Source organism: Hyperoodon ampullatus (assembly GCF_949752795.1).
Source record: "Hyperoodon ampullatus genome assembly, chromosome: 2".
In the NCBI taxonomy this organism is placed as follows: domain Eukaryota; kingdom Metazoa; phylum Chordata; class Mammalia; order Artiodactyla; family Ziphiidae; genus Hyperoodon; species Hyperoodon ampullatus.
Genome location: NC_136915.1, coordinates 117,270,462 through 117,282,710, shown reverse-complemented (window position 1 = coordinate 117,282,710; position 12,249 = coordinate 117,270,462). Strand labels below are relative to the sequence as shown.

At 39.9% G+C, this 12,249-nt stretch overlaps 1 pseudogene across 1 annotated transcript in view; it reads left to right on the top strand.

Annotated features, from left to right (window-relative positions):
* LOC307065280 (olfactory receptor 10J1-like) overlaps nt 1-12,249 on the top strand; it is a 37,891-nt pseudogene continuing 25,642 nt past the window's right edge. Inside the window, exon 1 of the transcript in view lies at nt 1-57. The product of the transcript in view is annotated as an olfactory receptor 10J1-like (transcript). The remainder of the gene's footprint in view (nt 58-12,249) is intronic.

Below are 12,249 nucleotides of genomic sequence, written 5' to 3'. Positions count from 1 at the left end.
ATGCATATTCATGAAGGGGCTCGAGCAGAGGAGAATCAGCATAGAATTGGGGTCAAGGTCAAGTCCAAGCTTTAGTTGATTGAAGTCACAAGGGTCAACATCATCATTCCATCCTCCACCTTGGTGGGAACCTTAGTTCCTGCAGAACTCAAAGACTGTATCAGAGTGTCATGTATATCCCTTAAGGAGGAGCTAGGACTCTGTTTTATAGCTGTACTATTGTTTCTTGACTGCTTTTCCTTTGTTTCTTCATTCCCTCACTTCCTGATTACTGAGATCTGTTCATGGGCAAGCATTGTGGCCAAGCTTAGTTCACAAGATGACTAAGGCCAAAAATGGCTTCTCTTGTGTCAAGAAAGCCATGCCCAGTTCTCTTTCTCTGGGGAACCCCTACCCTATCTGCTCACATTTGCTTTTCCTGGAACAGCATCCTTGAATTTTTCACTGTTTGCCAAAATCAGATCACCAATAGCTACACTGTTCCTGATCATTGTATTGTTACCAAATTAGTCAGCTAGACCCCAGCAGGGTCCTGGTCTGGGCCAAGACCCCTTGTCTCAGCCAGGGAAGTTCTTTTTCTGCTTGGATTTGTGCAGCCAGCAAGAAAACTGATGCTGAGGCTGGAACAGCACAAACTTTATTCAATGGCCAAAGAATGAAGAAGCAGGAACTTTTTGCAAATCAACTTCTCAATCCAGTTCTGGCAGAGACACCAAATATATAGGAGGGTCGAGGTAAAGGGAGGGAAATCAGAAAGAGTGAGAGGAATATTCATGAGTTATCCAAGCACAGGTGTGTGGTTGGGACCTGGAACTGATGCAACACTCCTGTTCAGTCCTTGTATGGGCTTTTCCAGTTGTTGTCATGGCAATTGTCAACTGTCATGGCATTTGTCAACTGTCATGGCCCCTGTGGGTGTATCATTTAGCATATGCTAATGTACTAATATGAGCATATAATGAGGCTTAAGGACCACTAGAAGTCAAATCTTCTGCCATCTTGGGCCTAGTTAGTTCTAACCAGTTCTTGTTTTTCTCTTTACAGCTTCCTCCTGAAACTTAGATAAGAGTAATTGGTTTCTTGGAGGGAAAGGCAGGGGTATGACTCTGGGGTAAGAGCCTTGGTATCAGTATCAATAGCTCACTATCATGTTAGGCTACATTTATAGCTGTCATATTCATCATGGATATATTTTCTTACTATAAAGTCAATTCATTTTATTTCTTTTTTATATTAAGACTAGGAATTATATTGATTTTTTTTTTTTTTCGGTACGCGGGCCTCTCACTGCTGCAGCCTCTCCCATTGCAGAGCACAGGCTCTGGACGCGCAGGCTCAGCAGCCATGGCTCACGGGCCCAGCTACTCTGTGGTATGTGGGATCCTCCCAGACCAGGGCACGAACCCGTGTCCCCTGCATCGGCAGGTGGACTCTCAACACTGCACCACCAGGGAAGCCCCTATACTGATATTAAAATCTATATGTGTGTGTAGTTAGGAGTGATGAATCCAGTTTCAGCTGCCTGAAACTTCCACAATTTGGGGTGTCTTCCTTAAAAAGTTGAATAGAAAATTATGAATACAATATTAGGTATTAGAATGACGACTTATTTAGAAAAAGAAAACAAACTACAACAAACTGTAAAATGTAAAAGCTGGAAAATGACATGAACATTATAAAATCCAGAAATAATTTTCTTTTCCTATATATCTTTACTACATACACTGATCTCTTCTTCATTAGACAGTTATATTGTAATATCACTTTTTATAGAATGTTGGGAAGGAAAAAACTTTCCTCTACCCTTCTAGATTCTTCAGGCTGGTGTAAGAATTAAATTGACATGAGACAAATTAACAGGAGAAAATCAGACAAAAGCTTAATATCATGTATACATGGGAAGAACCCAGGAGAACTGACTCCAGATATTTCAACTTTGTCTTCCTTCACTGCCCACAAATTTCCAGTGCTGAGTACTGGGGGATACATTCATGCTTCAGTGTGACCTTTGCCCCTCCGTCTTTGTAGCCTAAAGTCAGGAGAGCTGGCTCTTGGTGGCATTTTCTTGGAAGCCATTTCTACACCAGGGTGACTTGCAATACCTTCCCATACCTGGAAGTGACTGTGAACCTGTACATCTATTACACTAAACCAGAACTAAACAAATCCTTAACTCAAGTTCATCTTGGCTGGATCCCAAAATCTTTCTGCAGCTACTCTCATGCTGCCAGTTAAAAAGGAAGCATGACAGAGGGAAGTCTGATGGGGGAAAGACAATGGTCTTATCCAAACGTGGCTAAAATATCTTACTTTTGCAAATTTTATAAAAATATATGACCTCTTCCAGGATCTTGGAGGGGCCCATGCAAAAGAGGGGTCATGAAGTTTAACTTTCGTTAGCTTCACCATAACTCCAACTCTGCTAGGTGAGTTCATAATTTCTTATCAGCATAGCAAAGAAAGTGTTAGAAAATATAGACCATAAAATGGGGTCTGGTAGGATTTGAATACCGCTGGTCTAGATTTTGAAGAAAAGAAAAGGGCCAGAAGGTGAAATAGGGGACTTAAACATAGACAGTTCCCAGTGAGCTTTTCCTTTCCTTCAAAACAAGCAAGATTGTCATAGAAGTTCAAGAAAACATATGAACATTGAGTGTCTGACCAAAAATTAAAATGTATAGTCTAACATGTGATGTGAACATTGGACTAAATATTGAAAATAGGTGCAATGTCAGAAAATTTAGTACCTTCTAGTGACCATTCCTATAGGCCAGTGTTTCTCACAATCAGAGATTTGAAATTTTTTAAAACAAGAAAATATGTACATTTTTCATTAGTGACAATCTAATCAAATTAATATAACTATGTTATGGATCATCCACATGACCGTTTCATAACCAGAAATTGTTACTTGATTTCAGGACCTACGTTTACACTATTTTTTTTTTTTTTTTACAATTTAAGACTACATCAAGTGACTCTCAAATTAAGTCGTGCTGTACCCATGAAAATGGGTTCAATTAGAGAAAAGTGGAGAGAAGAGTGAATCAACATAAGGCCCACAACAGAATAGGCTGCAGAACACAAAACAGTCCTCTTTATCACAGCTAATACAATAGTCACATCACAGAAATACACATGAAGAAAATCCTCTCTTCATAAGACACATGGGGCAACAGTTAATTAGAAGGAAAGTATAATGGTAAATATGAAATAAATAATTTTAGTATTTCCAATTTCTAACTTGGATTTATACCAATTTACTATATATTTTCAGTAATGTCAGAGTGCTAATCTTATATTTAAGGGAAAAAGAGAACTACATAGAATTATCAAAGCCCACCTCATTAAAGTCAGCATTTGAACATAGATTGCTGGTAGAGTTTTGGTTAATTATATGCCCTGATTTCTCAGAGTGAACAAACTTAAGTCTTGAAGTCGATTAATATCATTTGTACAATATACTTTTCCAAACAGGCAATCCCTGAACTTGAATTATTATGGCCAAATATAGGAATGACTTAAATATAGATACAGAGTTGATAGCTGATCATTCGACCATTAAACCCAACACAAAACAATTTTGTTTTAGCACAAGAACATTAGTCATCATATACATTCACTTCTTTATTTGTTCAACAAATATTTATGGTTAAGCATTCTGTTATTTGCTAATAATACAAAAGAGAATTAGATAGACAAGCTCTTTTCCCTTATGGAGTAAAGTTTCTGTTGGAGAAGATAGACAATAAACAAGTAAACAAATAAAGTTTACAAAAAGTAAATAATGTTGCTATACAGAATCACAAGAGTAACATTTTAGACAGGATGGTTAAGGAAGGCCTTTCAACAAAAGTGACTTAAAGCATGAGATAGAAGCGACCAAGAAAAAGCTGGAGTAAGACTATTTCAAGCAGTGGGAAATTCAAAGTCCCCATAACAAGAAAGACTTTAGAGGACACTAGGAATTAAGAGAAGAAAAGTAGAACTGAAGCACAGTAGGGAACAAAGGGAGACTATGGCATAAAATGAGATTAGATACGTATATAGGGGCCAGTTGGCGAGAGCCTAGTAAAACAAGGTAAAGTGTCAGGATTTTACTTGAAGGGTAATGAAAAGCCTCCAAACTGTTTTAAGCAAGGGAACACACAGAAACATACGTGTATACATACACACATACACAAATGCTTATGCATTTCCTTGCTTTAAATGGTTTGATGGGTTTTCATGTATATGCATATATACACACATACATACATATTCACACTGTAGCTACGTGTGATAAATATTTTTTGAGTGGCTATTGGGAGATGGTTAGGACACAGTAAAATGCAGTGATAGATTGGCCTAGAGAAGGAGCAGTGGAAATAAAGACAAGTTGATAGGTTTGAGATGTATATTGGAGATAGTATTATCAGGACTTGCTGATAGATTAGAGGGTGAGGAAAACATGAAATATGATTCCTAAGTTTCTGGCTCTAATCACTGGGTAGGTGGTGATACCATTTATTACATGGGAAGGCCTGAGGAAGTTCCAGATTTAGGATGGAAAATCAAGTCTTTAGTTTGGAGATGTTGTAGTTTGAAGTGTCTTTGTGATATCTAAGTGTTTATGCTAAATGGGCAGATACAAGAGTTGGGAGACCAGAAGAAATGTCTTGACCAAAAACATAAATTTGTAAGTCATTGGCATATGTTTAAAGCCACTAGAATAAGATGAGGTCAGCTAAAGAGAGAGGAAGAGCAGCTAGAAAACAGAGAGGGTCTCATGACAGAGCCATAAGGAATTCCAATATTTAGAGGATGGGTAGAAGGGGAAGATCTAGAAAAGAGACTAGAGGAAACAGCCAGTAATGTAGGAGGAATCTCAGGGAGTTGTGTCACTGAAGCTGAAAAGATAGTATGATTCTAGTGGAAATGGTTGATTATATTGAATCTTATTGAGAGGTGAAGTAAGATAAGAGAATAAAATTATTCTTTGGACTTAGCAATACGGAAATGTTGGGGACCTTAGCAATGGCAGTTTCAGTGGACTAGTATGTGTGGAAGTCAGCTTGAAGTAGGTAGAAAAGTAAATAGGAAGTGAGAAAGTAGAGGTAGCATGTGTAGACAGTTTTCTGAGTTTTGAGGGGGGATGGTAATATAGGAAGATGTGGGTCAAGAGAGGGTTTATATTTTATGCTAGATCATATTTGTTAGCAGATAGGAATAATGTAGTAAGCAGAGACAGAGAATGAGGGAAGACAAGGTTAAATATTTAAAAGAGTTAAGTCCTTGAATAGGCAAAAAGAGAGAAATTATTTTCACTCATTCAACTCAACAATTCTTGAACATGACACAGGTGTTTTTGCTGTAACATCAGATGCATTGATTTTAAAAAGTCCTTGCATTCTGAAAAAAACATACTAAAAATAACAAGTCTTTTGGGGAAAAAAACATTGTGTTAGATCATGCAAAACTATAACCAGAGCACTAACGAAAACATTAGCATTTCTACTAAATAAATTAAATGGTTAAAAAGATAATGTTATACTCATGTAAGGTGTTACTAATAGGGGAAACTGGGTGTGTGGTGTATGGGAACTCTCTGTACTATGTTGTCAATTTTTCCATAAATCTAACACTGTTACAAAAAATAAAGTCTATTAAAAAAAGATATGTTATATTTCTAATTAAGTGAATAAAATCAATAATAGACATAGGGTTTGATCTTCTTCAGAGATAAAGGTAGGTTGATAGAAGAAGGTCACAAGGAGAAAATGCACACAAGCCAGAGAAAACCATTTAAAAACACTCTCAAGACAGACATTGGGTAAAACTAAGCCAAGAAGAAAAGCTTAAAGTGAATGTTTATTGTGTAGGTTACCCTATTCCTTGCTGAGTTCCATTGTGCTAGTAAGATCAGTGTTCAGCTACTATTCCTTCATAATAAAAGAACATTAACATGCTCAGAAAAATCTTATATGAACTCACTTCCACATTATATTAACATATATTGGTTTACCAATAGTATGTGGAATATTTGCATTTCGGAATCATCCATTGTATCACAGACACTGTAGTGTGTTTCTTGACTTGTTCAGCAGCTGCTACATGCATAGCAATATACTGAGTACTGTGTAGGGTACAAAGAGGCATAAAAGGGAGGTCCTCTAACCACATTTGACTTTGTCAAAATCTTGATTTCCATAGGCAGAAATAATAAAGGAAAAATTGTAATGTACTTCTTTCAAAACAGTTGAAAGAAGAATTGTACTTCCTTCAAAGCAGTTGTGTCGGGACTTCCGTGGTTTTCCAGTAAAAATAATAGATGTGTAGCAGCAACAATATTAATTGTTAGCACTTACTCTATATCAGAGTGCTTTATGCCATTTAATACTCGCAAGTATTTAATGCCTATGAAGTAGGTACCCTTAGCATTCTTGTTTTCCATGAAGTAGAGAGATCATACAACTAGTGAATGACAGAGCCAGGATTTGAAGCTCAGAGGTTTGAATAGCTAGGTTCTTAAAAGTGGGAAAGGAAGGCATTCAGTGGGGGGCCCCAACACCTTTCCCACAACATTTGGGATTACTGAATCATTCCCTCCACCTCCAATAACTTGAGAGCTCATGGCCATCTTTTGCCTTAAGGTTTATGAAGCTTTATTCTGGAAGAGTATCTAATGTTGCTAGAGCTTACAAAAAAAGTCCAGAAAAAAGTGATGGGCTTGAGGGGTGGCGTGCTAGGAGTTACCTTGTATTTTGTCAGCATTCTGTGTGGCAAAGCTAAGCAAATGTCCCATGGGTTAGGTGAACAAAACAGAAAGTGGTAGGGGCATGCCATCTTGCCTATCTTCCCCCAAAGAGTCACTCTTTGGGTAATGGGCACTCCGATAAGAAGAGACTGTGGAGTGGGCTGCCTGCAATTGGAGCTGAAGTAAATGAGCCTTAGATGGATAGGCTGGAACTGTGCAAAAAATGGAACATAGGTTCCTCTGAAAAGCCTAGAGGGACTCCTACAAAAGCATCTACTTTTGGATAACTGACAAATGAGAAAGAACATTCAACAATGTTAAAGAAATCTTGGCAACTAATGAAAAGGGTAAATTACCACAACTGTACCTCCACTTATAAGGTGATATTCATTTCAGGAATATCAGTGACAACAAAACAAGGAGTTGACAGCTAATACACTGTGGATATTGCTTTTTATTCTCCATTCTCTCTTCTCACCTCCCAGGAAGGAAGTGGCTTATGTTGGGAAGAGAAAGCGGTATGTGGTGACTACACTTCACCTCCCAACACATATCAAGCCACTGGAGCCATAAGCCTACTCTATGCTTGGGGGAAGGTGGAAGGATAGGGGGTGATGGAGACTGGAGAGAATTTCAAATAAAATATAAATTTTGGGGGCTTCCCTGGTGGCGCAGTGGTTGAGAGTCCGCCTGCCGAGGCAGGGGACACGGGTTCGTGCCCTGGTCCAGGAGGATCCCACATGCCATGGAGCGGCTGGGCCCGTGAGCCATGGCTGCTGAGCCTGCGCGTCTGGAGTCTGTGCTCCACAACAGGAGAGGCCACAACAGTGAGAGGCCGGCGTACTGCAAAAAAAAAAAATAAATAAAATGAAATATATAAATATAAATATATATATATATATAATTTTGGAAATAACAGGATTGTGTTTAATAACTCTAATGAAACAGTTTTAATAACACAAAGTAATTAAAGTTTATGAGGTACTCATCTGGTGGTCCAGTGGTTAATGCTCCATGCTTCCACTACAGGGGGCACGGGTTTGATCCCTGGTTGGGGAACTAAGATCTCAGATGCTGTGTGGTGTGGCCAGAAAAAAAAAAGTTTATGAAATTGGTTTAAGATGTCATCAAGGGAGTCTGCTGCCCAACAGGAATGAGGCCACAGTAGGAGTTATCGAAAAAAAAAAAAAAAAAAAAAACCCACAAACAATTTCCTGTTTATACCACACAAATTGAGACTTCTTTCAAAACAGTTGTGTTGGGACTTCCCTGGTGGTCCAGCGGTTAAGACTCTACGCTCCCAATGCAGGGGGACCCGGATTTGATCCCTGGTCAGGGAACTAGATCCTACATGCATGCTGCAACTAAAAGGTCCTATGAGCCACAACTAAGACCCAGGGTAGCCAAATAACTAAATAAATATATTTTTTAAAAAGTTGTGTCTATGAAATGGAAAGGTTGGACTACATGAATTCTAAGGTCTTCTGCAGGTCTAACATCTGAGCATTTTTTGGCAATTAGGATTGTAGGAGTTCAAGAAGATAAGTTACTGGAATGGTGTGGCCCTGTGGTGGTTCCCAGAGAACAGTGTCTCCTGCTGCCTGGTTGATGAGTCCTTCATTCTCCTATCTGGTCTGCTAGGTTGATAGTTCAGGATATATAGTAAGCAATAGGAGGTGGTGGTAGATTTGAAAGTGGAAGTCAAGGAAAGAAAGGAATTGAAAGCAGAATACTGAAAAGGTTGTGGGATTGATGATAACCATGGGACATTTGTTAGAAGTGACTTAGGGGAGAGAAGGCATTTTCAGTTTCCTATCAGTTTTTATCCTAAGTCCCAAAGTAGAGAAAAATATCAAAATTTAAAATAGGGAAGGACTATGTAACAACTTAAATGGGAAAAGAATTTGAAAAAGAATAGATACATGTATAGGTATAACTGAATCACTTTGCTATACACCTGAAACTATCACAACATTGTTAATCAATTATACTCCAATATAAAACAAAAAGTTAAAAATAAAATAAAATAGGAAAGGACTTTAGAAATAATCAATTTAAATTCCTTTATTTTGAAGATTGAGAAACCTGAACACCAGAGCATGGCTTGTGCAAGTTTTCTATCTGAGCTATTAATCAGTGAGTGACAAATACAGAGCTAAATTATGGGGTTTTGCTTGTTTGTTTGTTTGTCTGTCTGTTTGTTTTGACTGAAGGTTTAGGACTGAAGAAAGGATGAAAGACTAAGTGCTCTTAAGAACTAATAACCCAATGTGGGGAGAAAGACAATAATGAAATGAATAAAGAAATGAACAAAAACATACCAGGTAGTAACAAGGCAGATAATTAAATCAGTGATGTGATTGAGTGAGTGGGTGGTTAATTTAAATATTTAGGTTAATCACATACTGAAATAACAGTGCAGTAGAATGTCTCTTAACAACCTCAAGTTCACTGACTGACTAGATTAAATGACATTAACAATCCCCTCTGTAAAACAGATTGACAAATGCACACCACATGCTAAATGACCACCCCTGGTAAGCTTCTCTGTAGTAGAAACACAAGGAGATAATAATGGTATCACAAAATCAAGACTGGCGAAAATTTCGAGATGGAGAGTGATTAGCACTGTTGAATGCATCAGAGTTATCAAGCAGGAGAAGAACCAAGAACAGCCCAGTGAATCTGGTAATGAGAAAAACGTTGGTGTAGCCCCCACCATCCAGGGTCTGTCTCAGCCATGCAAGCCCCAGATCTCAGTGGTCAACTCACTAAAGCTGACCAGTCTCTGAGACATTATTCAAACTCACAAGATAACTCAAAATGCTAATTCATTTTTTTTGATGGTGAATATTCCAGAGCAGTCATCTCCATGTGGCTTTTGCTTGTGGATATAAGTAATTTAGTATATTAAATTGCATGTTATGGGAATTCCCTGGTGGTCCAGTGGTTAGGACTCTGAGATTTCACTGCTGAGGACACAGGTTCAATCCCTGGTTGGGGAACTAAAATCCCACAAGCAGCACAGTGTGGGAAAAAAACAATTAAAATTTAAAAAAACAAAATAAAGTGCATGTCAGAAGGTTACTTATTGTGCTCCATTCTTATCAAAGCATGCATCACAGTATATAAGAATTTTATATTTTCTTGTCTAGCTACTCATCACATACTATACGTGTTTGATTGATTGCTCTTTACCTGGTGCTTAGCATGATGCAGAACATGTTTAGATTTTCCATAAATACGTATTAGAGATATAAATGAGCAATTAACTCATTGATTATTTCTATTGTGATGTTGCAACCTGATAAATCTTCCTCTCCTTTCTTAGAGATAATTGCTTTAAAAATCATCTCTTGAAGAGTACTAAAGGGGACCTTTAAGGTTGCAGAGGAGTAAGATGTGGAGATCACCTTCCTCCCCATAAATAAATCAAAAATACATCTACATGTGGAACAACTCCTACAGAACACCTACTGAATGCTGACAGAAGACCTCAGGCTTTCCAAAAGGCAAGAAAATCCCCACTTCCCTGGTTAGGGCAAAAGAAAAAAGAAAAAACAGAGACAAAAGAATAGGGATGGGACCCGTACCTCTGGGAGGGAGCTGTGAATGAGGAAAAGTTTCCACACACTAGGGAGCCCCTTTGCTGGAGGAGACGGGAGCAGGTGGGGAGAAGCTTTGGAGCTACACAGGAGAGCACAGCAACAGGGGTGCAGAGGGCAAAGCAGAGCAAATCCTGCACAAAGGATAGGTGCTAACCAGCACTCATCTGTCTGAGAGGCTTGTCTACTCAAACGCCCAGGCGGGTCGGGGTTGGGAGCTGAGGCTCAGGCTTCGGAGGTCAGACCCCAGGGAAAGGACTGGTGTTGGCTGTGTGAAGACAGCCTGAAGGGGGCAAGTATGCCACAGCTAGCCAGGACGGAGTCCAGGAAAAATCTGGACCTGCCAGAGAGGTAAGAGACCTTTGTTTCTAGGTGTGCAAGGGAAGGGGATTTCTTCCCAGTGTGCCCACAGAAGGCAGAGCACTGCCTAAGCGACCTTCAGAGACAGCAGTGAGCCATGTCTATTAGCTCGGACCGCAGAGATGGGCATGAAACACTAAGGCTACTGCCGCTGCCACCAAGAATCCTGTGTGCAAGTGCCGGTTACTATCCACACACCCCCGGGGGCTTGTGCAGCATGCCACTGCCAGGGTCCCAAGATCCAGAGACAACTTTCGCGGGAGAACACCCAGCACACCTCAGGCTGTTGCAAGTCACGCCAGCCTCTGCCCCCTCAGGCTTACCCTGCATTCCAATTATGACGACCATACCCCTTCCCCCAGCCTGAGTGAGCAAGAGAGCCCTAACCAGCCGCTGCTTTAACCCCCTCCTGTCTGGGTGGGGAACAGATGCCTGAGGGAGACCTACATGCAGAGGCAGGGCCAAAACCAAAGCTGAACCCCAGGAGCTGTGCGAACAAAAAAGAGAGAGGGAAATTTCTCCATGCAGCCTCAGGAGCCGCAGAATAAATCCCCACAATCAACCTGATAAACCTTGCATCTGGAGAATACCTGAACAGACAATGAATGTTCCCAAAATTGAGGCAGTGAACTTTGAGAGCAACTGTAGACTTAGGGTTTGCCTTCTGCACGTAATTTGTTTCTGGTTTTATGTTTATCTTAGCATAGCATTCAGTGCTTATTATCATTGGGGGATTTGTTTATTGGTTTGTTTGCTCTCTTTCTTTTATATATATTTCCTTTTTCTCTTTTTGTGAGTGTGTATGTGTATGCTTCTTTGTGTGATTTTGTCTGTATAGGTTTGCTTTCACCATTTGTCTTAGGGTACTGTCCGTTCATTTTTTTTGTTTGTGTTTTTGTTTTTCTTCTCTCTTCCTTTTCTTCTGAGCTGTGTGGCTGGCAGGGTCTTGGTGGTCCAGCCGGGTGTTGGGCCTGAGCCTTTGAGGTGGGAGGGCTGAGTCTAGGATACCCGACCACCAGAAACCTCTTGGCCCCAAGTAATATCAATCAGCTAGAGCTCTCCCAGAGATATTCCTCTCAACACTAAGACCCAGCTCCACCCAACAACCAGCAAGCTCAAGTGCTGGATGCCCCATGACAAACAACTAGCAAGACAGGAACACAAACACACCCATTAGCAGAGAGGCTGACTGAAGTCATACTAAGTTCACAGACACTCCAAAACACACCACTCGACATGGCCCTGCCCACCAGAAGGACAGGTTACAGTGCCACCCACCAGAAAACACACACCAGTCCCCTCCACCACGAAGCCTACACAAGCCATTGAACCAACCTCACCCACTGGGGGAAGACACCAAAAATAATGGGAACTACAAACCTGCAGCTTGCAAAAAGGAGACCCCAAACACAGTAAGTTAAACAAAATGAAAAAAAATGGAGAAATATGCATCAGATAAAGGAACAAGGTAAAAACCCACCAGACCAAACAAATGAAGAGGAAATAGGCAGTCAACCTGAAAAAGAATTCAGAGTAATGATAGCAAAG